A 26,566-nucleotide genomic window follows, 5' to 3' on the forward strand; every position below is an offset into this window, starting at 1 on the left:
TTTGAAATGCTTGGATGATATTCAACAAAAGAGAGCAAAGGGTTAACTGCGCAAAAAAGGATACCTATTAGACCTGTGATAATTAAGAGGAAACTCCCAACCTCTATTGATTAAGTGAGAAAAAAGAATAGTATGGAGTCTAAGAAGAAACCATAAGATTCAAAAAACACAGGCGCTATACAGCTTAAAATAGAAAAGTATATAAATAAAAATATAATTATAATTGATAAGCATATAATGCCAAATATATGTGCGAGGGATAACACCTGGTGCGGACCAAATAACCCAAAAAAGTGCTAACAACGAAGGATTAATAAAAATGTGTAAATTTAATTACAAATGTGAAATATATAAAAAACAAGAATAAACAAACACAATAGCGCTGATCAGACGCAATAATAAAGTGTAGTATACAGACAGCAACAATGTATCAAGGTATACAATGCAAATGTAACAATATGGAAAGTGAGGTTGTGAACGATCTCCTGGAGTGATTCGATGTGGCGGTCTTTGAGTGAGCCCAGGTTTGAAGAAGGATTTTAATCTTCAGTTGAAACTGGAACGAGATGAGGAAGACCGATAAAACGGCAGACAAGGCAACAGCATAAGGTGATCACTTATACTTACATCGGAGGTCGGTGGTTTGGTCCTATATGTTCCTCTCAGTGGCATAAATCTCCAAACCGCAGGAAGCAGCAAATTCAGCCCAGCATGGATAGTAGCAAACACCTTTGCACACAGGTAACTGGGAGACTGCACCTACGGAAGCCGAAGAGAGACAAAAAACAAACAAAGCAGAGCAACGCGTTTCAACCCGTAAGCAGGGTCTTTTTCAAGCTCCCAACGATAAGTAAGATTATGCTATATATAGCCGTTGTAATCAGGCTATTGGTTATTTTGCTTAAGTGGGCGTATATATTCGAAAGTCATTCTCGAACACTACTATTCAATTAGCTCAATGGTTTAACGTATCTACTTCATATACTGTATCACACTTTCAATCAAAAAAACATTCATGTATGTATATACATATCCTTTGAGATGCACAACTTTGGTTATACTTAATCCGCACCATAGGTCCATCGGACATACAAGGAAGCGCCATACGCAATACAAAATGTTTGCCGAAAAGTATAATATATTTGAAAATTATACAATAGGATTGTAAAAAATATATATAAAAATATAAAAGATATATAAGAAATATTAGCAACATTAAAAAAGATATAATTTGAGGGGAACAGCAAATGACCCCAGAAAAAATATATAAATGTAAACTAGGGTTATGGATGGAATAAGAGGTCAGTCATTTAGGAAGCAACCAATGTCGAAATCGACATTAAGACCTTGGGGTTGTAGGGTTTTTAAATCAAAGATCCATTTACTTTCTCTTTTTAAAAGATCGTTATGTATATTTCCTCCTCTCCATTTCTTTTTTACCTTTTCTATTCCTAGAAAGGAGAAGTGGCTTAAATTCCCATTATTGCAAATGCCAAAATGTTTAGCAATTGGTAGGTCTTTGTTTCTTTTGAGTGTGAAGTTTTCTATAGACCACATATGTTCCCTGATACGAGTACGTAGGGGTCTCGAGGTCTCGCCTGTATATTGCAAACCACATTTGCACTGGATGATGTAAATAATATTACTATCAGAGCATCTAATAAGATCTTTTATCTTATATGATTTTCCTGTTGTGTTTGATTTAAATTCTTTACATTTACTTGAATGCTCACAAGATTTACAAGGGTAAAAACCCGTTAGACTATTGCCTTTTATGTCGAGTTGGTTAAAGCTATTCACAGAATTCTTTATACTAAGTGTAGGGGCCAAGATGGTCTTAAGATTTTTAGTTTTTTTTATATACTATTTGTTGTCTAGGTGGAAGAACGGGACCTAGTATTTCATCATTTTTGAGTAATTTCCAATGCTTATTCAGAATTCTCTCTAGCAAATTTTTATTTTGACTATAATTTGTAATGAAAGGAATGAATGTCTGCTCCCTCCCCTCTCTATCCTTGTGGGTGGTGTATGTGGTCTGTTTGCGTTTGGGGATTAATAAGGAGTTTCTATCAACTAATCTGACCTCATTAAGAGTTTTATCTATGTCACTTTCCCCATACCCTCTCTCTAGGAATTTTTGTTTCACTAAATTTGACTGATTTTCAAAATCTGTCAAATTTGTACAGTTTTTACGAATTCGCAGAAACTGCCCTTTGGGAATTTTGTCCAACCATTTTTTGTGGTGGCAGCTTGTGTAGTTTATATAGCTGTTAGCATCAACTTTTTTGAAAAAAGTTCTGGCATTTAATTCATTGCCCTCTACAAAAATTTCCAAATCAAGAAAGTTGATAGTGGTTTTATCACGAGTGTGAGTAAATTTAAGATTAATATCATTAGAGTTCATATCTTCAACAAATTTATCTAGGGATAGGCAGCTTCCTCGCCAAATAATTAAAATATCATCAATGTATCTTTTAAAGGACACCAGGCTTGCCCCAAGTGGGTAATTTAGTAGAAATTGATGTTCCCAGTAGCCCATAAATAAATTGGCATAATTTTTTTATATTTTTTACAATCCTATTGTATAATTTTCAAATATAGTAAAACTTGACATACTATATCTAATAGCAACCCATAAATGCTCGTTTGGGCTAGGGATATGACAGAGAGCAAACATGCAGCAGAGACTGCAACAGTGAATCGATAATACAAGAAAAAATTCACTGTTTACATCAGGCTGCTGTCGGCATTAGGTGTCATAAAAATTCCTGACCGGAACATTTGTGTGTGAGAGGGGAGGTCTGTTGAGAGTGCTCTCCGTGTCAGATATCTGCGCAGTGTGCACACAGAAAGTCCTGATGTGGTGCAGCTGGTGTAAAACCCAGAGACAGACTCCCTTATGTCGGCTTCTCTGAATATACTGCTCTGTGAGAGGCGGGGTCATGTGACATTGTGCAATGACGTCACTGACCCCTGAATCGTTAATGGCTGCATCGCGATGCATCACTGAATCGATTATTTTCAGCAGCCCTAATATATATATATATATATATATATATATATATATATATATATATATATATATATATATATACCAGGCTCGGGAGAATGGGAAACAGAGCGAAAATGTATAAAATAAAGAAAACAAATTCATAAAATGCTGCATGAAAGCTCTCTAAGGCCTAGATTTAGAGTTTGGCGGTAGCCGTGAAAACCAGCGTTAGAGGCTCCTAACGCTGGTTTTAGGCTACCGCCGGTATTTGGAGTCACTCAAAATAGGGTCTAACGCTCACTTTTCAGCCGCGACTTTTCCATACCGCAGATCCCCTTACGTAAATTGCGTATCCTATCTTTTCAATGGGATTTTTATAACTCCGGTATTTAGAGTCGTTTCTGAAGTGAGCGTTAGACATCTAACAACAAAACTCCAGCCGCAGGAAAAAAGTCAGTAGTTAAGAGCTTTCTGGGCTAACGCCGGTTTATAAAGCTCTTAACTACTGTGCTCTAAAGTACACTAACACCCATAAACTACCTATGTACCCCTAAACCGAGGCCCCCCCATATCGCCGACACTCGAAAAACATTTTTTAACCCCTAATCTGCCGACCGCCACCTACGTTATACTTATGTACCCCTAATCTGCTGCCCCTAACACCGCCGACCCCTGTATTATATTTATTAACCCCTAACCTGCCCCCCACAACGTCGCCTCCACCTGCCTACACTTATTAACCCCTAATCTGCCGACCGGACCTGAGCGATACTATAATAAAGTTATTAACCCCTAATCCGCCTCACTAACCCTATAATAAATAGTATTAACCCCTAATCTGCCCTCCCTAACATTGCCGACACCTAACTTCAATTATTAACCCCTAATCTGCCGACCGAATCTCGCCGCTATTCTAATAAATGTATTAACCCCTAAAGCTAAGTCTAACCCTAATACTAACACCCCCCTAAGTTAAATATAATTTAAATCTAACGAAATTAATTAACTCTTATTAAATAAATTATTCCTATTTAAAGCTAAATACTTACCTGTAAAATAAATCCTAATATAGCTACAATATAAATTATAATTATATTATAGCTATTTTAGGATTTATATTTATTTTACAGGTAACTTTGCATTTATTTTAACCAGGTACAATAGCTATTAAATAGTTAAGAACTATTTAATAGCTAAAATAGTTAAAATAATTACAAATTTACCTGTAAAAGAAATCCTAACCTAAGTTACAAATAAACCTAACACTAGACTATCAATAAATTAATTAAATAAACTACCTACAATTACCTACAATTAACCTAACACTACACTATCAATAAATTAATTAAATACAATTGCTACAAATAAATACAATTAAATAAACTAGCTAAAGTACAAAAAATAAAAAAGAACTAAGTTACAAAAAATAAAAAATATTTACATACATAAGAAAAATATTACAACAATTTTAAACTAATTACACCTACTCTAAGCCCCCTAATAAAATAACAAAGCCCCCCAAAATAAAAAAATGCCCTACCCTATTCTAAATTACTAAAGTTCAAAGCTCTTTTACCTTACCAGCCCTGAACAGGGCCCTTTGCGGGGCATGCCCCAAGAAATACAGCTCTTTTGCCTGTAAAAAAAAACATACAATACCCAAGCCCCCCAACATTACAACCCACCACCCACATACCCCTAATCTAACCCAAACCCCCCTTAAATAAACCTAACACTAAGCCCCTGAAGATCATCCTACCTTGTCTTCACCTCACCGGGTATCACACAGATCCGTCCAGAAGAGCTCCTCCGATGTCCTGATCCAAGCCCAAGCGGGGGGCTGAAGAGGTCCATGATCCGGCTGAAGTCTTCATCCAAGCGGGGCAGAAGAGGTCTTCCATCCGATTGAAGTCTTCATCCAAGCGGCATCCATCCGGAGCGAAGCGGCAGCATCCTGAAGACCTCCACCGCGGAACATCCATCCTGGCCGACGACTGAACGACGAATGACGGTTCCTTTAAATGACGTAATCCAAGATGGCGTCCCTCGAATTCCGATTGGCTGATAGGATTCTATCAGCCAATCGGAATTAAGGTAGGAATATTCTGATTGGCTGATGGAATCAGCCAATCAGAATCAAGTTCAATCCGATTGGCTGATCCAATCAGCCAATCAGATTGAGCTCGCATTCTATTGGCTGATCGGAACAGCCAATAGATTGCGAGCTCAATCTGATTGGCTGATTGAATCAGCCAATCGGATTGAACTTGAATCTGATTGGCTGATTCCATCAGCCAATCATAATTTTCCTACCTTAATTCCGATTGGCTGATAGAATCCTATCAGCCAATCGGAATTCGAGGGACGCCATCTTGGATGACGTCCCTTAAAGGAACCGTCATTCGTCGTTAGTCCGTCGGGCCAGCAGGATGTTCCGCGTCGGAGGTCTGCAAGATGGATCCGGAAGAAAGAAGATTGAAGATGCCGTTGATAGAAGACTTCATCCGGATCATGGACCTCTTCAGCTCCCGCTTGGATGAAGACTTCATCCGGATCATGGACCTCTTCAGCCCCCCGCTTGGGCTTGGATTAGGACATCGGAGGAGCTCTTCAGGACGGATCGGTGAACCTGGTATGGTGAAGACAAGGTAGGAAGATCTTCAGGGGCTTAGTGTTAGGTTTATTTAAGGGGGGTTTGGGTTAGATTAGGGGTATGTGGGTGGTGGGTTGTAATGTTGGGGGGCTTGGGTATTGTATGTTTTCTTTAAAAGGCAAAAGAGCTGAACTTCTTGGGGCATGCCCCGCAAAGGGCCCTGTTCAGGGCTGGTAAGGTAAAAGAGCTTTGAACTTTAGTTATTTAGAATAGGGTAGGGCATTTTGTTATTTTGGGGGGCTTTGTTATTTTATTAGGGGGCTTAGAGTAGGTGTAATTAGTTTAAAATTGTTGTAATATTTTTCTGATGTTTGTAAATATTTTTTTATTTTTTGTAACTTAGTTCTTTTTTATTTTTTGTACTTTAGCAAGTTTATTTAATTGTATTTATTTGTAGGAATTGTATTTAATTAATTTATTGATAGTGTAGGGTTAGGTTAATTGTAGGTAGTTTATTTAATTAATTTATTGATAGTATAGTGTTAGTTTTAATTGTAACTTAGGTTAGGATTTCTTTTACAGGTAAATTTGTAATTATTTTAACTATTTTAGCTATTAAATAGTTCTTAACTATTTAATAGCTATTGTACCTGGTTAAAATAAATACAAAGTTACCTGTAAAAACAGAATTTATGTTTACCTGATAAATTACTTTCTCCAACGGTGTGTCCGGTCCACGGCGTCATCCTTACTTGTGGGATATTCTCTTCCCCAACAGGAAATGGCAAAGAGCCCAGCAAAGCTGGTCACATGATCCCTCCTAGGCTCCGCCTACCCCAGTCATTCGACCGACGTTAAGGAGGAATATTTGCATAGGAGAAACCATATGATACCGTGGTGACTGTAGTTAAAGAAAATAAATTATCAGACCTGATTAAAAAACCAGGGCGGGCCGTGGACCGGACACACCGTTGGAGAAAGTAATTTATCAGGTAAACATAAATTCTGTTTTCTCCAACATAGGTGTGTCCGGTCCACGGCGTCATCCTTACTTGTGGGAACCAATACCAAAGCTTTAGGACACGGATGAAGGGAGGGAGCAAATCAGGTCACCTAAAAGGAAGGCACCACGGCTTGCAAAACCTTTCTCCCAAAAATAGCCTCAGAAGAAGCAAAAGTATCAAACTTGTAAAATTTGGTAAAAGTGTGCAGTGAAGACCAAGTCGCTGCCCTACATATCTGATCAACAGAAGCCTCGTTCTTGAAGGCCCATGTGGAAGCCACAGCCCTAGTGGAAGGAGCTGTGATCCTTTCAGGAGGCTGCCGTCCGGCAGTCTCGTAAGCCAATCTGATGATGCTTTTAATCCAAAAAGAGAGAGAGGTAGAAGTTGCTTTTTGACCTCTCCTTTTACCAGAATAAACAACAAACAAGGAAGATGTTTGTCTAAAATCCTTTGTAGCATCTAAATAGAATTTTAGAGCGCGAACAACATCCAAATTGTGCAACAAACGTTCCTTCTTCGAAACTGGTTTCGGACACAGAGAAGGCACGACTATCTCCTGGTTAATGTTTTTGTTAGAAACAACTTTTGGAAGAAAACCAGGTTAGTACGTAAAACCACCGTATCTGCATGGAACACCAGATAAGGAGGAGAACACTGCAGAGCAGATAATTCTGAAACTCTTCTAGCAGAAGAAATTGCAACCAAAAACAAAACTTTCCAAGATAATAACTTAATATCAACGGAATGTAAGGGTTCAAACGGAACCCCCTGAAGAACTGAAAGAACTAAGTTGAGACTCCAAGGAGGAGTCAAAGGTTTGTAAACAGGCTTGATTCTAACCAGAGCCTGAACAAAGGCTTGAACATCTGGCACAGCTGCCAGCTTTTTGTGAAGTAACACAGACAAGGCAGAAATCTGTCCCATCAAGGAACTTGCAGATAATCCTTTTTCCAATCCTTCTCGAAGGAAGGATAGACTCTTAGGAATCTTAACCTTGTCCCAAGGGAATCCTTTAGATTCACACCAACAGATATATTTTTTCCAAATTTTGTGGTAAATTTTTCTAGTTACAGGCTTTCTGGCCTGAACAAGAGTATCAATAACAGAATCTGAGAACCCTCGCTTTGATAAGATCAAGCGTTCAATCTCCAAGCAGTCAGCTGGAGTGGGACCAGATTCGGATGTTCGAACGGACCTTGAACAAGAAGGTCTCGTCTCAAAGGTAGCTTCCATGGTGGAGCCGATGACATATTCACCAGATCTGCATACCAAGTCCTGCGTGGCCACGCAGGAGCTATCAAGATCACCGACGCCCTCTCCTGATTGATCCTGGCTACCAGCCTGGGGATGAGAGGAAACGGCGGGAATACATAGGCTAGTTTGAAGGTCCAAGGTGCTACTAGTGCATCTACCAGAGTCGCCTTGGGATCCCTGGATCTGGACCCGTAGCAAGGAACCTTGAAGTTCTGACGAGAGGCCATCAGATCCATGTCTGGAATGCCCCACAGTTGAGTGATTTGGGCAAAGATTTCCGGATGGAGTTCCCACTCCCCCGGATGCAATGTCTGACGACTCAGAAAATCCGCTTCCCAATTTTCCACTCCTGGGATGTGGATTGCAGACAGGTGGCAGGAGCGAGTCTCCGCCCATTGAATGATTCTGGTCACTTCTTCCATCACCAGGGAACTCCTTGTTCCCCCCTGATGGTTGATGTACGCAACAGTCGTCATGTTGTCTGATTGAAACCGTATGATCTTGGCCCTCGCTAGCTGAGGCCAAGCCTTGAGAGCATTGAATATCGCTCTCAGTTCCAGAATATTTATCGGTAGAAGAGATTCTTCCCGAGACCAAAGACCCTGAGCTTTCAGGGATCCCCAGACCGCGCCCCAGCCCATCAGACTGGCGTCGGTCGTGACAATGACCCACTCTGGTCTGCGGGAGGTCACCCCTTGTGACAGGTTGTCCAGGGACAGCCACCAACGGAGTGAGTCTCTGGTCCTCTGATTTACTTGTATCTTCGGAGACAAGTCTGTATAGTCCCCATTCCACTGACTGAGCATACACAGTTGTAATGGTCTTAGATGAATGCGCGCAAAAGGAACTATGTCCATTGCCGCAACCATCAAACCTATCACTTCCATGCACTGCGCTATGGAAGGAAGAGGAACGGAATGAAGTATCCGACAAGAGTTTAGAAGTTTTGTTTTTCTGGTCTCTGTCAGAAAAATCCTCATTTCTAAGGAGTCTATTATTGTTCCCAAGAAGGGAACTCTTGTCGACGGAGATAGAGAACTCTTTTCCACGTTCACTTTCCATCCGTGAGATCTGAGAAAGGCCAGGACTATGTCCGTGTGAGCCTTTGCTTGAGGAAGGGACGACGCTTGAATCAGAATGTCGTCCAAGTAAGGTACTACAGCAATGCCCCTTGGTCTTAGCACCGCCAGCAGGGACCCTAGTACCTTTGAGAAAATCCTTGGAGCAGTGGCTAATCCGAAAGGAAGCGCCACAAACTGGTAATGCTTGTCCAGGAATGCGAACCTTAGGAACCGATGATGTTCCTTGTGGACAGGAATATGTAGATACGCATCCTTTAAATCCACCGTGGTCAAGAATTGACCTTCCTGGATGGAAGGATTGTTCGAATGGTTTCCATTTTGGACGATGGAACCTTGAGAAACTTGTTTAGGATCTTGAGATCTAAGATTGGTCTGAACGTTCCCACTTTTATGGGAACTACGAACAGATTGGAGTAGAACCCCATCCCTCGTTCTCTTAATGGAACAGGATGAATCACTTCCAGAAGATAACCTTGGGAGACTATTTCTAGCGCCCAAGGATCCAGAACATCTCTTGCCCAAGCCTGAGTGAAGAGAGAGAGTCTGCCCCCCACCAAATCCGGTCCCGGATCGGGGGCCCGCATCTCATGCTGTCTTGGGAGCAGTGGCAGGTTTCTTGGCCTGCTTTCCTTTGTTCCAGCCTTGCATAGGTCTCCAGGCTGGATTGGCTTGAGAAGTATTACCCTCCTGCTTAGAGGACGTAGCACTTGGGGCTGGTCCGTTTCTGCGAAAGGGACGAAAATTAGGTTTATTTTTGGCCTTGAAAGACCTATCCTGAGGAAGGGCGTGGCCCTTGCCCCCAGTGATATCAGAGATAATCTCTTTCAAGACAGGGCCAAACAGTGTTTTCCCCTTGAAAGGAATGTCAAGCAATTTGTTCTTGGAAGACGCATCCGCTGACCAAGATTTTAACCAAAGCGCTCTGCGCGCCACAATAGCAAACCCAGAATTTTTCGCCGCTAACCTAGCCAATTGCAAGGTGGCGTCTAGGGTGAAAGAATTAGCCAATTTAAGAGCACGAATTCTGTCCATAATCTCCTCATAAGAAGAAGAATTACTAATAATCGCCTTTTCTAGCTCATCGAACCAGAAACACGCGGCTGTAGTGACAGGGACAATGCATGCAATTGGGTGTAGAAGGTAACCTTGCTGAACAAACATCTTTTTTAGCAAACCTTCTAATTTTTTATCCATAGGATCTTGGAAAGCACAACTATCTTCTATGGGTATAGTGGCGCGCTTGTTTAGAGTAGAAACCGCCCCCTCGACCTTGGGGACTGTCTGCCATAAGTCCTTTCTGGGGTCGACTATAGGAAACAATTTTTTAAATATGGGGGGAGGTACGAAAGGTATACCGGGCCTGTCCCATTCTTTATTAACAATGTACGCCACCCGCTTGGATATAGGAAAAGCTTCGGGGGGCCCCGGGGCCTCTAGGAACTTGTCCATTTTACATAGTGTTTCTGGAATGACCAGATAATCACAATCATCCAAATTGGATAACACCTCCTTAAGTAGAGCGCGGAGATGTTCCAACTTAAATTTGAAAGTAATCACATCAGGTTCAGCTTGTTGAGAAATTTTTCCTGAATCTGAAATTTCTCCCTCAGACAAAACCTCCCTGGCCCCCTCAGACTGGTGTAGGGGCCCTTCAGAAACAATATCATCAGCGTCCTCATGCTCTTCAGTATTTTCTAAAACAGAGCAGTCGCGCTTTCGCTGATAAGTGGGCATATTGGCTAAAATGTTTTTGATAGAATTATCCATTACAGCCGTTAATTGTTGCATAGTAAGGAGTATTGGCGCGCTAGATGTACTAGGGGCCTCCTGTATGGGCAAGACTGGTGTAGACGAAGGAGGGGATGATGCAGTACCATGCTTACTCCCCTCACTTGAGGAATCATCTTGGGCATCATTTTTACTAAATTTTTTATGACATAAATCACATCTATTTAAATGAGAAGGAACCTTGGCTTCCCCACAGTCAGAACACAATCTATCTGGTAGTTCAGACATGTTAAACAGGCATAAACTTGATAACAAAGCACAAAAAACGTTTTAAAATAAAACCGTTACTGTCACTTTAAATTTTAAACTGAAAACACTTTATTACTGCAATTGCGAAAAAGTATGAAGGAATTGTTCAAAATTCACCAAAATTTCACCACAGTGTCTTAAAGCCTTAAAAGTATTGCACACCAAATTTGGAAGCTTTAACCCTTAAAATAACGGAACCGGAGCCGTTTTTATATTTAACCCCTTTACAGTCCCTGGAATCTGCTTTGCTGAGACCCAACCAAGCCCAAAGGGGAATACGATACCAAATGATGCCTTCAGAAAGACTTTTCTATGTATCAGAGCTCCACACACATGCAGCTGCATGCCATGCTGTTCTCAAAAACAAGTGCGCCATACCGGCGCGAAAATGAGGCTCTGACTATGATTAGGGAAAGCCCCTATAGAATAAAGTGTCTAAAACAGTGCCTGCCGATATTATTTTACAAAAAATACCCAGATTAAATGATTCCTCAAGGCTAAATATGTGTAAATATGATCGATTTAGCCCAGAAAATGTCTACAGTCTTAATAAACCCTTGTGAAGCCCTTATTTACTGTCTGAATAAAAATGGCTTACCGGATCCCATAGGGAAAATGACAGCTTCCAGCATTACATCGTCTTGTTAGAATGTGTCATACCTCAAGCAGCAAAAGACTGCTCACTGTTCCCCCAACTGAAGTTAATTCCTCTCAACAGTCCTGTGTGGAACAGCCATGGATTTTAGTAACGGTTGCTAAAATCATTTTCCTCATACAAACAGAAATCTTCATCTCTTTTCTGTTTCAGAGTAAATAGTACATACCAGCACTATTTTAAAATAACAAACTCTTGATTGAATAATAAAAACTACAGTTAAACACTAAAAAACTCTAAGCCATCTCCGTGGAGATGTTGCCTGTACAACGGCAAAGAGAATGACTGGGGTAGGCGGAGCCTAGGAGGGATCATGTGACCAGCTTTGCTGGGCTCTTTGCCATTTCCTGTTGGGGAAGAGAATATCCCACAAGTAAGGATGACGCCGTGGACCGGACACACCTATGTTGGAGAAATAAATATTAATCCTAAAATAGCTATAATATAATTATAATTTATATTGTAGCTATATTAGGATTTATTTTACAGGTAAGTATTTAGATTTAAATAGGAATAATTTTTTTAATAAGAGATAATTAATTTCGTTAGATTAAAATTATATTTAACTTAGGGGGGTGTTAGTGTTAGACTTAGCTTTAGGGGTTAATACATTTATTAGAATAGCGGTGAGCTCCGGTCGGCAGATTAGGGGTTAATAATTGAAGTTAGGTGTCGGCGATGTTAGGGAGGGCAGATTAGAGGTTAATACTATTTATTATAGGGTTAGTGAGGCGGATTAGGGGTTAATAACTTTATTATAGTAGCGCTCAGGTCCGCTCGGCAGATTAGGGGTTAATAAGTGTAGGCAGGTGGAGGCGACGTTGTGGGGGGCAGATTAGGGGTTAATAAATATAATATAGGGGTCGGCGATGTTAGGGAACCAGATTAGGGGTACATAGGGATAATGTAAGTAGCGGCGGTTTACGGAGCGGAAGATTAGGGGTTAATAATAATATGCAGGGGTCAGCGATAGCGGGGGCGGCAGATTAGGGGTTAATAAGTGTAAGGTTAGGGGTGTTTAGACTCGGGGTACATGTTAGAGTGTTAAGTGCAGACGTAGGAAGGGTTACCGCATAGCAAACAATGGGGCTGCGTTAGGAGCTGAACGCGGCTTTTTTGCTCAAACAGCCCCATTGTTTCCTATGGGGGAATCGTGCACGAGCACGTTTTTGAGGCTGGCCGCGTCCGTAAGCAACTCTGGTATCGAGAGTTGAAGCTGCGTTAAAAATGCTCTACGCTCCTTTTTTGGAGCCTAACACAGCCTTTATGTGGACTCTCAATACCAGAGTTATTTTTATGGTGCGGCCAGAAAAAAGCCGGCGTTAGTTTTTCGGGTCGTTACCGACAAAACTCCAAATCTAGCCATAAGTGTTTTCTGAGAACACTGAATTAGCTAGGGTGAAGCTTATAAAGGCAGATTTTGTTTTTGGCGGGAAAATTTAAATTTTTGGCACCAAATGAAGCAAAATGATGACACGTCACCCTAAATAGCATTATCACATGCGCAACATGCAAAGCTGTAGTGGCTTTCTAATACACCTATCACTCTAAAAAGCAGTTAAGAATTTTGATTGTATATACAAAAAAACTAAATGTACCTAAATAAAGTCTAAATGGATATTCTATTATAGCTGCATAAAATGCGATTATCAACATTCCATGAGACGAACAGAATACTTAGCATCCTAATTTATGAATAAATTACTAGCTACAAAAAAACCTGTATGTTTCACAGCCTCTACCAACCTTGACAAATTTTTAGCCACACATAAAGTTGCTAAAAAAGATCACTGAATTACTGACTCAAGGCATATAACAAATTTTGTTAAAAAGTGCTCAATCCATAGCTGAAAGTGTCTTATACAATAAAAGTATATACTTACCGTGTAAGACACCCATCGACATATAGCAGACAGCCAAACCAGTACTGAAACATATTAACAGAGGTAATGAAACAAGAGTATATTGTCGATCTATAAAGGGAGGCAGCAGATGAATCCCTGCGACCAATTTACAGAAAGCCATCATGCAATACTCCCTTCACATCCATCATACAAACACTGCACTTAGAGAGGAGCTGGGCTTCAATATGCTTAGAAGCGCCTTTCACAGAAGAAATCAAGGAGGCAAAGTTTTTAAAACTGAGGTATGAGTGAGGTGGGAGGTTTATTTATAGGCATTTGAGGTTTGGGAAACTCTGCCCCCTTCTGGTAGGAATGTATATCCCATCAGTAACTAGCTTGTGGACTCTCGCCACCTATATGAAAGAAACAATATTTATGCAATATTCATTTTTAATAAAGTCTTATACTGTCTATTTATTGTAATTTTTAAAAATAGATTCCTATATACCGTATTTGCTTGATTATTAGATGACCCTGATTATAAAAGACGACACCCCAAACTTTCATGTATCAGGGAAAAACGTTTTATATACATATTTTTTTCAGCAATGACATTTGAGCACTTTAGTATAAGCAATCACACTTTCTATTTCAAATCAATATAGACACATGTCCCAATGCTGAGCTGTATGAAACGAAGTGCAATTCTCAAAGTATTGTAAGAAATACCAATATTGTTAAGTTACCACACATACCGGTATATTATCTGATAGCCTACAGACTGTGTGCACTTCTCTTTACATTATATGTTGCCTGTAGGACCCCACCCAGTCATTAGTCAGTCTATCATTCCTTTTGCCCTGCACCCTCCATCAGGTAGGCTTTCCAAGGAAACAACAGACTTACAAGGTCAGTGCTTAGCAGGGTGAGTGGTAATGCGCTAAACAGTCTATATGTTTGTGAAAACAGGTAATAGAAGCGCTTTCCCACCCGGTTCCTGGAAAAGTTTGCATGTCACTGCAGCTCCTGTGCGGTATGCTCTTCCTGTTCATCCTCCAATATGGGACCCGCTGTATGCTCTTCCTGTTCCTCCTCCAATATGGCGCCCTCTATTCAGCACTTTTCAAGTTTGAAAGTAAGACGACCTTGATTATAAGACAAGCTCGTTTTTTTTCAGAGGTTTTTTTTTCTGAAAACAAAATTTATGCTTACCTGATAAATTTATTTCTCTTGTGGTGTATCCAGTCCACGGATTCATCCATTACTTGTGGGATATTCTCCTTCCCAACAGGAAGCTGCAAGAGGATCACCCACAGCAGAGATGTCTATATAGCTCCTCCCCTAACTGCCACCTCCAGTCATTCGACCGAAGACAAGCAAGAGAAAGGAGAAACTATAGGGTGCAGTGGTGACTGTAGTTTAAACATAAAAAACACCTGCCTTAAAATGACAGGGCGGGCCGTGGACTGGATACACCACAAGAGAAATAAATTTATCAGGTAAGCATAAATTTTGTTTTCTCTTGTAAGGTGTATCCAGTCCACGGATTCATCCATTACTTGTGGGATACCAAAACCAAAGCTATAGGACACGGATGAAGGGAGGGACAAGGCAGGCGCTTAAACGGAAGGCACCACTGCCTGTAAGACCTTTCTCCCAAAAATAGCCTCCGAAGAAGCAAAAGTATCAAATTTGTAGAATTTAGAAAAAGTATGAAGCGAAGACCAAGTCGCTGCCTTACAAATCTGTTCAACAGAAGCCTCATTCTTAAAAGCCCATGTGGAAGCTACCGCTCTAGTGGAATGAGCTGTAATTCTTTCAGGAGGCTGCTGGCCAGCAGTCTCATAAGCTAGGCGTATTATACTTCTTAGCCAAAAAGAAAGAGAAGTTGCCGAAGCCTTTTGGCCTCTCCTCTGTCCAGAGTAGACCACAAACAAAGCAGATGTTTGACAAAAATCCTTTGTAGCTTGTAAATTAAATTTTAAAGCACGAACCACATCAAGATTGTGTAATAGACGTTCCTTCTTTGAAGAAGGATTAGGACATAGTGAAGGAACAACAATCTCCTGATTGATATTCTTATTAGATACCACCTTAGGAAGAAAACCAGGTTTGGTACGTAACACTACCTTATTTGCATGGAAAATGAGATAAGGGGAATACTATTGTAAAGCAGATAACTCCGAAACTCTTCGAGCCGAGGAGATAGCTACCAAAAATAGAACTTTCCAAGACAAAAGTTTAATATCTATGGAATGCAAAGGTTCAAACGGAACCCCTTGCAGAACCTTAAAAATTAAATTTAAACTCCATGGTGGAGCAACAGGTTTAAACACAGGCTTGATTCTAACTAAAGCCTGACAAAACCCCTGAACATCTGGAGTATCAGCCAGACGCTTGTGCAAAAGAATAGACAGAGCAGAAATCTGTCCCTTTAAGGAACTAGCTGACAATCCCTTCTCCAATCCTTCTTGGAGAAAAGATAATATCCTAGGAATCCTGACCTTACTCCATGAGTAACCTTTGGATTCACACCACTGAAGATATCTACACCATATCTTATGATAGATTTTCCTAGTGACCGGCTTTTGAGCCTGAATTAAGGTATCAATGACCGACTCAGAGAAACCACGCTTTGATAAAATCAAGCGTTCAATCTCCAAGCAGTCAGACGCAGAGAAATTAGATGTGGATGGTTGAAAGGACCCTGAAGTAGAAGGTACTGCCTCAGCAGCAGAGTCCATGGTGGAAGGGATGACATGTCCACCAGATCTGCATACCAAGTCCTGCGTGGCCACGCAGGTGCTATCAAAATCACCGAAGCTCTTTCCTGCTTGATCTTGGCAATCAGACGAGGGAGCAGAGGAAACGGTGGAAACACATAAGCCAGGTTGAAGGACCAAGGCGCTGCTAGAGCATCTATCAGCGCTGCCTTGGGATCCCTGGACCTGGATCCGTAACAAGGAAGCTTGGCGTTCTGACGAGACGCCATGAGAACCAGTTCTGGTTTGCCCCAAAGTTGAATCAACTGTGCAAATACCTCCGGATGGAATTCCCACTCCCCCGGATGAAAAGTCTGTTGACTTAGAAAATCCGCCTCCCAGTTCTCTACTCCTGGGATATGGATAGCTGATAGAAGGCAAGAGTGAACCTCTGCCCATAGAATTATTTTTGAAACCTCCAACATTGCTAGGGAACTCCTTGTTCCCCCTTGATGGTTGATGTAGGCTACAGTCGTGATATTGTCTGACTGAAATCTGATGAACCTGACCGCAGCAAGCTGAGACCAAGCTTGAAGAGCATTGAATATCGCTCTTAGTTACAGAATGATTATCGGAAGGAGTGCCTCCTCCTGAGTCCACGAGCCCTGAGCCTTCAGGGAGTTTCAGACTGCACCCCAGCCCAGAAGGCAGGCATCTGTCGTTACAATTGTCCAATTTGGCCTGCGGAAGGTCATACCCTTGGACAGATGGACCCGAGAAAGCCACCAGAGAAGAGAGTCCCTGGTCTCTTGATCCAGATTTAGTAGAGGGGACACATCTGTGTAATCCCCATTCCACTGACTGAGCATGCAAAGTTGCAGCGGTCTGAGATGTAGGCGGGCAAACGGCACTATGTCCGTTGCCACTACCATTATCAGGTAAATCTTCATTTCTACAGAATCTATCAGAGTTCCTAGGAAGGAAACTCTTGTGAGAGGGGATAGAGAACTCTTTCCTTCGTTCACCTTCCACCCGTAAAGATTCTTTGTGCTGTAGCTAACCCAAAGGAAAGAGCCACAAACTGGTAATGCCTGTCTAGGAAGGCAAACCTGAGAAACCGATGATGATCTCTGTGTATCAGAATGTGAATATAAGCATCCTTTAATTCCACGGTAGTCATATATTGACCCTCCTGGATCATAGGTAGGCTGGTTCGAATAGTCTCCATCTTGAAGGACGGGACCCTGAGAAATTTGTTTAGGATCTTGAGATCTAAGATTGGTCTGAAAGTTCCCTCTTTCTTGGGAACTACAAACAGATTTGAATAGAAGCCTTGCCCCTGTTCCTCCTTTGGAACTGGGTGGATCACTCCCATAACTAGTAGGTCTTGAACGCAATGTAAGAATGCCTCTCTCTTTATCTGGTTTGCAGATAATTGTGAGAGATGAAATCTCCCTTTTGGGGAAGAAGCTTTGAAATCCAGAAGATATCCCTGGGACACAATTTCTAACGCCCAGGGATCCTGGACATCTCTTGCCCAAGCCTGGGCAAAGAGAGAAAGTCTGCCCCCTACTAGATCCGTTTCCGGATCGGGGGCTGATCCTTCATGCTGTTTTAGAGGCAGCAGCAGGTTTTTTGGCCTGCTTTCCTTTGTTCCAAGCCTGGTTAGGTCTCCAGACCGGCTTGGACTGGGCAAAATTTCCCTCTTGTTTTGTATCAGAGGAAGCTGCGCCACTCTTGAAGTTTCGAAAGGAACGAAAATTAGTCTGTTTGGTCCTTAATTTGTTGGACCTATCCTGAAGAAGGGTGTGACCTTTTCCTCCAGTAATATCAGAAATGATCTCCTTCAGTCCAGGCCCGAATAGGGTCTGCCCCTTGAAGGGAATGTTGAGAAGCTTAGACTTTGAAGTAACGTCAGCTGACCAGGATTTGAGCCATAGCGCCCTACGCGCCTGAATAGCAAAACCTGAGTTTTTAGCCGTTAGCTTGGTTAAATGAACAACGGCGTCAGAAACAAATAAATTGTCTAGCTTAAGAGCTTTAAGATTGTCAAGGATATCATCCAACGGGGTTTCTACCTGCAAAGTACTCCTCTCTCTCCCCAAAGTTGAAACATATATATGCACTATATAATATAATGGCAAGGATCCAATACAGTTAATCCAGATAGCAGAGCCGTAAAAAATGATACACAATTTAAATGAGCGTACAATACGTGTGACAGCCTATATTGCTGATGCAGTTCCCAGTCATAAAGCTTCATATATATCTTGTGATACAATCCATTAGTTAGATAATCACTTACTTCGGGAGGTTAAACCAGTCCTGCTGATCACTCACGTTTGCGCCTTCTTGTGTAGTTGATATTCCTTCAATGTATCGCTCTGTCTTCTGCTTGAAATGAGACCCAGCTGTGTGTAGCTGGGAAAACGGATCCTTGCTTTCGCCTTTGCTAAGATATATACTCACAGTGTGCCCTGTAGGTACCTTAATGTAAGTCCAAACAAAAAATGAAAAAAAACAAAACCCAGACCGGCACCACTGTTAGAGTATAAAAACATCAATTTATTGTCACATACTTAAAAAAGTGGTAAGCACACCACTTGGGAAAAAAAGGCTAACATACCAAACAGTTGAAAGCTGCGGATAAAAGGTGTGGCAGCTACAACCTGGGCCCGATGACGTCACTAACGCGTTTCAGGTATCAACCCGTAGTCATAGTTACCATCATGGGGTCCAGGTAAGCTTAAATAGCTAAATCTCAGGTGTAGACTGTTAATTCAAAATTTCCAATATTAACCCTTTAACACTTTAACATTTTTGCATTTGGAACACCTTATACTTAACTTATTATTAATAATATGCATAAAGCACATAAAACGGAGAACCAACTTCTTTCTTATTTTCATTTTTACATTTTAACATTGTTACATAACTGATGTGCAAGAAGATACCCGTTTACCAAAATGCAAACTTTATTTGCCGAATTTAATTTTATCTGGGTTTATACATAACCTTCATAAGAATTGTAACAGCGATTTCTCGCATATCTACTACATTTTATTAAAAGTTTGCAACGCTTCACTAAATACCATATTTAGTAATGTATTTATACCTCGATACTGGTTATTAACTTGTCACATGAGCATCAACCTACATGCTTAACTTTCCCATGTTATTTTCAGTTTCAGCTTTAGAACCAAAAAACTCGATAGAAACTATACATACTTAAACTCCAAATAATGCTAGTCTATCATAACCCCCAACCGTTCTACTTATATCATATATGACCAATTATTGGTATCATTTGGGGTACCCAATCTAATTCTTATGGTACTGACTGACCTTTACATAATGTTACAATATCAGTTATAATGTGCTCAAAATACACTGTTTTACTATTTTGTTTAATTTAGTACTTATCCTAAAACAACAACAATAGTTGTAAATTAGGGTGCCAATACAGGTATTTGTATACCTATATTTACTTTATCATTATTAGGAACTTTCCTGTACTAAGAGTATAACCAAAACTGCTAACCAGTAATTAATATCAAATACTTAGTGATTATTTCATATTCAAATCTCATTCCCAATGGTCGATGAGATCAAAGACCGAATTATAACCCGTTGGGATCCATGTCCCCAAGGTATAGATCCAAAAGGCTTCTCTACGATAGAGGATTTTCTCCCTATCGCCTCCTCGCTTGGGGGGTAATACTCTCTCAATTGCCTGCCACTTAAAATTGCTCACATTTTTATTGTGGTCAAAAATGAAATGGGAGGCCAGAGCTGAACAATCTCTTTCCTTATCGATGTTATTAAGATGCTCCCTAATTCTTGACCTTACCTCTCTTGTGGTGAGCCCTACATACTGTTTTTTACATTGTATGCAAGTCACCAAATAAACAACAAAATTCATTGAGCAGTTTATACACTGCGACGTCTCATACTCCTTCCCTGTCACACATGACACAAATTTATCAGAAATGATAATGTGTTCACAGGCCTTACATTTTCTGCTCCCGCACCTATAAGTGCCTTTATGTGACAGCCATGAACTGCTTTCTCCAGTATTAACAGTTGGAAGCTGAGTTGGTGACAGGATATTACCAATAGTCACTCCCCGTCTATATGAAAACCTACATCCCTGTTCTATGATGGGTTTTAACTTGTTATCAGCCAATAAAATTGGTAAATGTTTCTTTAACAATTTACAGACATTATTGTACTGGTTACTGTAATTCATTACAAAAGTGACCTTATTCTCTTCCTTACTATGCACTTCCTTTCTTTTGTCCGTTACAAGGCTTTTCCTAGTGCTATAGTCTGCCTGATTTTTCGCTCTCTTTATAACTCTATTCGAGTAACCTCTCTCTCTTAACAATTCTGTAAATTTTTCACTTTCTCATCGATAGATCTCAATGTTACTACAATTTCTCTTAATGCAGAGAAATTGTCCCTTTGCTATTGCAAATGGAACATGAGATGGATGATTACTAGCCGCATGTAAGAGTGTATTTTTAGATATTGGCTTTTTGTACAGCTGACTTTCAATCAAATTATCTTCTGTACCCACCAGTGTCACATCTAGATAGTTAGTTGTGTTTGCATTATATTCCATAGTAAATCTTAGATTTACATAATTTTTATTCAGATATTCAACAAAAGATCGCGCTTCATCCTCACTGCCCGACCAAACAAATATTAGGTCGTCAATGAAGCGCTTATATATTCTGATCTTGTCCCTAAAGGGGTTTCTACCTCCAAAGATGTGGTCGGTCTCCCACCAACCTAAAAACAGGTTGGCGTAGGAAGGGGCAAATTTCGCCCCCATGGCCGTACCACACCTCTGGAGGTAGAAACTCCCCTCAAATTCAAAAAAGTTATGTTCCAAAAGGAAACGAACTACCTTCAGGATTTAATCTCTTTGTTCAGATGTAAATTCCATTTTCCTTAAAAAGCTGTCAATAGCGGTAATACCACAGTCGTGTGGTATCGTTGAATACAGCGAAACCACATCGACTGTGAGCCAGCTAAAGTTAGAATTCCATTCTACCTCTTCGAGAATATTGAGTAGATGTTTTGTATCTCGTAAGTGGCTCCATAAACTCTTAACCAGAGGCTGTATTATGGAGTCCACCCATTCTGATAAAGGTTCTAAGATAGACCCGATTCCAGACACAATCGGTCTGCCTTTAATATCATCCAAAGATTTATGAATCTTTGGTAAATGGTGGAAGAGGGGGGTCTTGGGACATTGTACTAGCAAAAATTGTGCTGTTCTTTGATCCAGAAAACCCTTTTCAACCCCCTCCTCCACCATTATCTCAATCTCATGAGAAAAACGCCTCGTAGGATTTCTACCCAATTTCAAATATGTGTCTTGATCCTCAAGTTGTCTTAGTGCTTCGGTCACATATGCATGTCTATACAGTACCACTGTACTGCCTCCTTTATCGGATTTTTTGAACACTAACTCCTTCCTGTCTTTTAGACTAGTGGTAATAGTTCCGATAGCTTTGTTTTTATTCATATACCTATTTTTCTTCCTTTTTTCCAACATAGTTTTAGTATTTAAATAATTCAATTCTCTTTCTATAGTCTTATGAAAGAGCTCAAGGACTTTACCCCTACTCTGTAGAGGGTAAAAGGACGACTTTGCAGAAAAGGTATTTGTTATTCTTTTATTGTGTTCAATGCTCGAATCGAAATCCTCATACTGACTTACAGTTAATTCACTCTGTTGCTCTAGTTCATACAAATCATGTAAACTACATATCTCATCAAAATCTAATTTACTAACACTGTCACTTCCATCAATATCAATGATCATATTTTGACTATCATTAGACCCTTCATTAGGTGTTGTCTCAGAGGAGAAATGCCTTTTGAGAGTCAAAGCTCTAACAAACCTATTCAGATCAATTAATGTGTCGAATACGTTAAAATCTCTTTCTGGGACAAAACCAAGGCCAAGATTCAGGATTTTCTTACAGATATAAGTTGAACAGATGACGAATACAAAATCCTGAATCTTCTCCTCTGAGACAACACCTAATGAAGGGTCTAATGATAGTCAAAATATGATCATTGATATTGATGGAAGTGACAGTGTTAGTAAATTAGATTTTGATGAGATATGTAGTTTACATGATTTGTATGAACTAGAGCAACAGAGTGAATTAACTGTAAGTCAGTATGAGGATTTCGATTCGAGCATTGAACATAATAAAAGAATAACAAATACCTTTTCTGCAAAGTCGTCCTTTTACCCTCTAAAGAGTAGGGGTAAAGTCCTTGAGCTCTTTCATAAGACTATAGAAAGAGAATTGAATTATTTAAATACTAAAACTATGTTGGAAAAAAGGAAGAAAAATAGGTATATGAATAAAAACAAAGCTATCGGAACTATTACCACTAGTCTAAAAGACAGGAAGGAGTTAGTGTACAAAAAATCCAATAAAGGAGGCAGTACAGTGGTACTGTATAGACATGCATATGAGACCGAAGCACTAAGACAACTTGAGGATCAAGACACATATTTGAAATTGGGTAGAAATCCTACAAGGCTTTTTTTCTCATGAGATTGAGATAATGGTGGAGGAGGGGGTTGAAAAGGGTTTTCTGGATCAAAGAACAGCACAATTTTTTGCTAGTACAATGTCCCAAGACCCCCCTCTTCCACCATTTACTAAAGATTCATAAATCTTTGGATGATATTAAAGGCAGACCGATTGTGTCTGGAATCGGGTCTATCTTAGAACCTTTATCAGAATGGGTGGACTCCATAATACAGCCTCTGGTTAAGAGTTTATGGAGCCACTTACGAGATACAAAACATCTACTCAATATTCTCGAAGAGGTAGAATGGAATTCTAACTTTAGCTGGCTCACAGTCGATGTGGTTTCGCTGTATTCAACGATACCACACGACTGTGGTATTACCGCTATTGACAGCTTTTTAAGGAAAATGGAATTTACATCTGAAGGTAGTTCGTTTCCTTTTGGAACATAACTTTTTTGAATTTGAGGGGAGTTTCTACCTCCAGAGGTGTGGTACGGCCATGGGGGCGAAATTCGCCCCTTCCTACGCCAACCTGTTTTTAGGTTGGTGGGAGACCGACCACATCTTTGGAGGTAGAAACCCCTTTAGGGACAAGATCAGAATATATAAGCGCTTCATTGACGACCTGATATTTGTTTGGTCGGGCAGTGAGGGTGAAGCGCGATCTTTTGTTGAATATCTGAATAAAAATTATGTAAATCTAAGATTTACTATGGAATATAATGCAAACACAACTAACTATCTAGATGTGACACTGGTGGGTACAGAAGATAATTTGATTGAAAGTCAGCTGTACAAAAAGCCAATATCTAAAAATACACTCTTACATGCGGCTAGTAATCATCCATCTCATGTTCCATTTGCAATAGCAAAGGGACAATTTCTCCGCATTAAGAGAAATTGTAGTAACATTGAGATCTATCGAAGAGAAAGTGAAAAATTGACAGAATTGTTAAGAGAGAGAGGTTACTCGAATAGAGTTATAAAGAGAGCGAAAAATCATGCAGACTATAGCACTAGGAAAAGCCTTCTAACGGACAAAAGAAAGGAAGTGCATAGTAAGGAAGAGAATAAGGTCACTTTTGTAACGAATTACAGTAACCAGTACAATAATGTCTGTAAATTGTTAAAGAAACATTTACCAATTTTATTGGCTGATAACAAGTTAAAACCCATCATAGAACAGGGATGTAGGTTTTCATATAGACGGGGAGTGACTATTGGTAATATCCTGTCACCAACTCAGCTTCCAACTGTTAATACTGGAGAAAGCAGTTCATGGCTGTCACATAAAGGCACTTATAGGTGCGGGAGCAGAAAATGTAAGGCCTGTGAACACATTATCATTTCTGATAAATTTGTGTCATGTGTGACAGGGAAGGAGTATGAGACGTCACAGTGTATAAACTGCTCAATGAATTTTGTTGTTTATTTGGTGACTTGCATACAATGTAAAAAATAGTATGTAGGGCTCACCACAAGAGAGGTAAGGTCAAGAATTAGGGAGCATCTTAATAACATCGATAAGGAAAGAGATTGTTCAGCTCTGGCCTCCCATTTCATTTTTGACCACAATAAATATGTGAGCAATTTTAAATGGCAGGCAATTGAGAGAGTATTACCCCCCAAGCGAGGAGGCGATAGGGAGAAAATCCTCTATCGTAGAGAAGCCTTTTGGATCTATACCTTGGGGACACGGATCCCAACGGGTTATAATTCGGTCTTTGATCTCATCAACCATTGGGAATGAGATTTGAATATGAAATAATCACTAAGTATTTGATATTAATTACTGGTTAACAGTTTTGGTTATACTCTTAGTACAGGAAAGTTCCTAATAATGATAAAGTAAATATAGGTATACAAATACCTGTATTGGCACCCTAATTTACAACTATTGTTGTTGTTTTAGGATAAGTACTAAATTAAACAAAATAGTAAAACAGTGTATTTTGAGCACATTATAACTGATATTGTAACATTATGTAAAGGTCAGTCAGTACCATAAGAATTAGATTGAGTACCCCAAATGATACCAATAATTGGTCATATATGATATAAGTAGAATGGTTGGGGGTTATGATAGACTAGCATTATTTGGAGTTTAAGTATGTATAGTTTCTATCGAGTTTTTTGGTTCTAAAGCTGAAACTGAAAATAACATGGGAAAGTTAAGCATGTAGGTTGATGCTCATGTGACAAGTTAATAACCAGTATCGAGGTATAAATACATTACTAAATATGGTATTTAGTGAAGCGTTGCAAACTTTTAATAAAATGTAGTAGATATGCGAGAAATCGCTGTTACAATTCATATGAAGGTTATGTATAAACCCAGATAAAATTAAATTCGGCAAATAAAGTTTGCATTTTGGTAAACGGGTATCTTCTTGCATATCAGTTATGTAACAATGTTAAAATGTAAAAATGAAAATAAGAAAGAAGTTGGTTCTCCGTTTTATGTGCTTTATGCATATTATTAATAATAAGTTAAGTATAAGATGTTCCAAATGCAAAAATGTTAAAGTGTTAAAGGGTTAATATTGGAAATTTTGAATTAACAGTCTACACCTGAGATTTAGCTATTTAAGCTTACCTGGACCCCATGGCGGTAACTATGACTACGGGTTGATACCTGAAACGCGTCAGTGACGTCATCGGGCCCAGGTTGTAGCTGCCACACCTTTTAACCGCAGCTTTCAACTGTTTGGTATGTTAGCCTTTTTTTCCCAAGTGGTGTGCTTACCACTTTTTTAAGTATGTGACAATAAATTGATGTTTTTATACTCTAACAGTGGTGCCGGTCTGGGTTTTTTTTCATTTTTTGTTTGGGGTTTCTACCTGTAGAGCCTCTTCTAGAGACTCAAACCAGAAGCCGCAGTAGCAGTGACTGGGGCAATGCATGCAAGGGGCTGGAGAATAAAACCTTGTTGAATAAAAATTTTCTTAAGGTAACCCTTTAATTTTTTGTCCATTGGATCTAGAAAAGCACAACTGTCCTCGACAGGGATAGTAGTACGCTTTGCTAGGGTAGAGACTGCTCCCTCCACCTTAGGGACCGTTTGCCACAAGTCCCGTGTAACGGCATCTATAGGAAACATCTTTTTAAAAACAGGAGGGGGAGAGAACGGTACACCTGGTCTATCCCATTCCTTAGTAATAATTTCTGAAAACCTCTTAGGGATTGGAAAAACATCAGTGTAAACAGGCACTGCATAGTATTTATCCAATTTACACAATTTCTCTGGGACTACAATGGCGTCACAGTCATCCAGAGTTGCTAAAACCTCCCTGAGCAACACGCGGAGGTGTTCAAGCTTAAATTTAAATGTAGACATATCAGAATCAGGTTGAAGTGTCTTCCCTGAATCAGAAAAATCACCCACAGATAGAAGCTCTCCTGCTTCGGCTTCTGCACATTGTGAGGGTATATCATACATAGCTACTAAAGCGTCAGAGAGCTCTGTATTTGTTCTAGCCCCATAGCTGTCTCGCTTTCCTTGTAACCCTGGCAATTTGGACAATACCTCTGTAAGGGTATGATTCATAACTGCCGCCATGTCTTGTAAAGTATACGCAATGGGCGCGCTAGATGTACTTGGCGTCCCCTGAGCGGGAGTTATAGGTTCAGACACGTGGGGAGAGTTAGTCGGCATAACTTCCCCCTTGTCAATTTCCTCTGGTGATAAATCTTTTAAAGCCAGAATATGGTCTTTAAAATTTATAGTAAGATCAGTGCATTTGGTACACATTCTAAGAGGGGGTTCCACAATGGCTTCTAAACATAATGAACAAGGTGTTTCCTCTATGTCAGACATGTTGAACAGACTAGTAA

General features: G+C 40.0%; 1 long non-coding RNA gene across 1 annotated transcript; it reads right to left on the bottom strand.

The window, feature by feature from the left end:
* Positions 1–310: 310 nt before the first annotated feature.
* LOC128655618 (uncharacterized) lies at positions 311–3,017 on the bottom strand. The gene is made up of 2 exons (XR_008401860.1): positions 628–3,017; positions 311–556 (listed from the first exon to the last, which is right to left on the bottom strand). It is a non-coding gene; the product is annotated as an uncharacterized LOC128655618 (long non-coding RNA).
* Positions 3,018–26,566: the final 23,549 nt, after the last annotated feature.

This window comes from Bombina bombina, chromosome 4 (genome assembly GCF_027579735.1).
Source record: "Bombina bombina isolate aBomBom1 chromosome 4, aBomBom1.pri, whole genome shotgun sequence".
In the NCBI taxonomy this organism is placed as follows: Eukaryota; Metazoa; Chordata; class Amphibia; order Anura; family Bombinatoridae; genus Bombina; species Bombina bombina.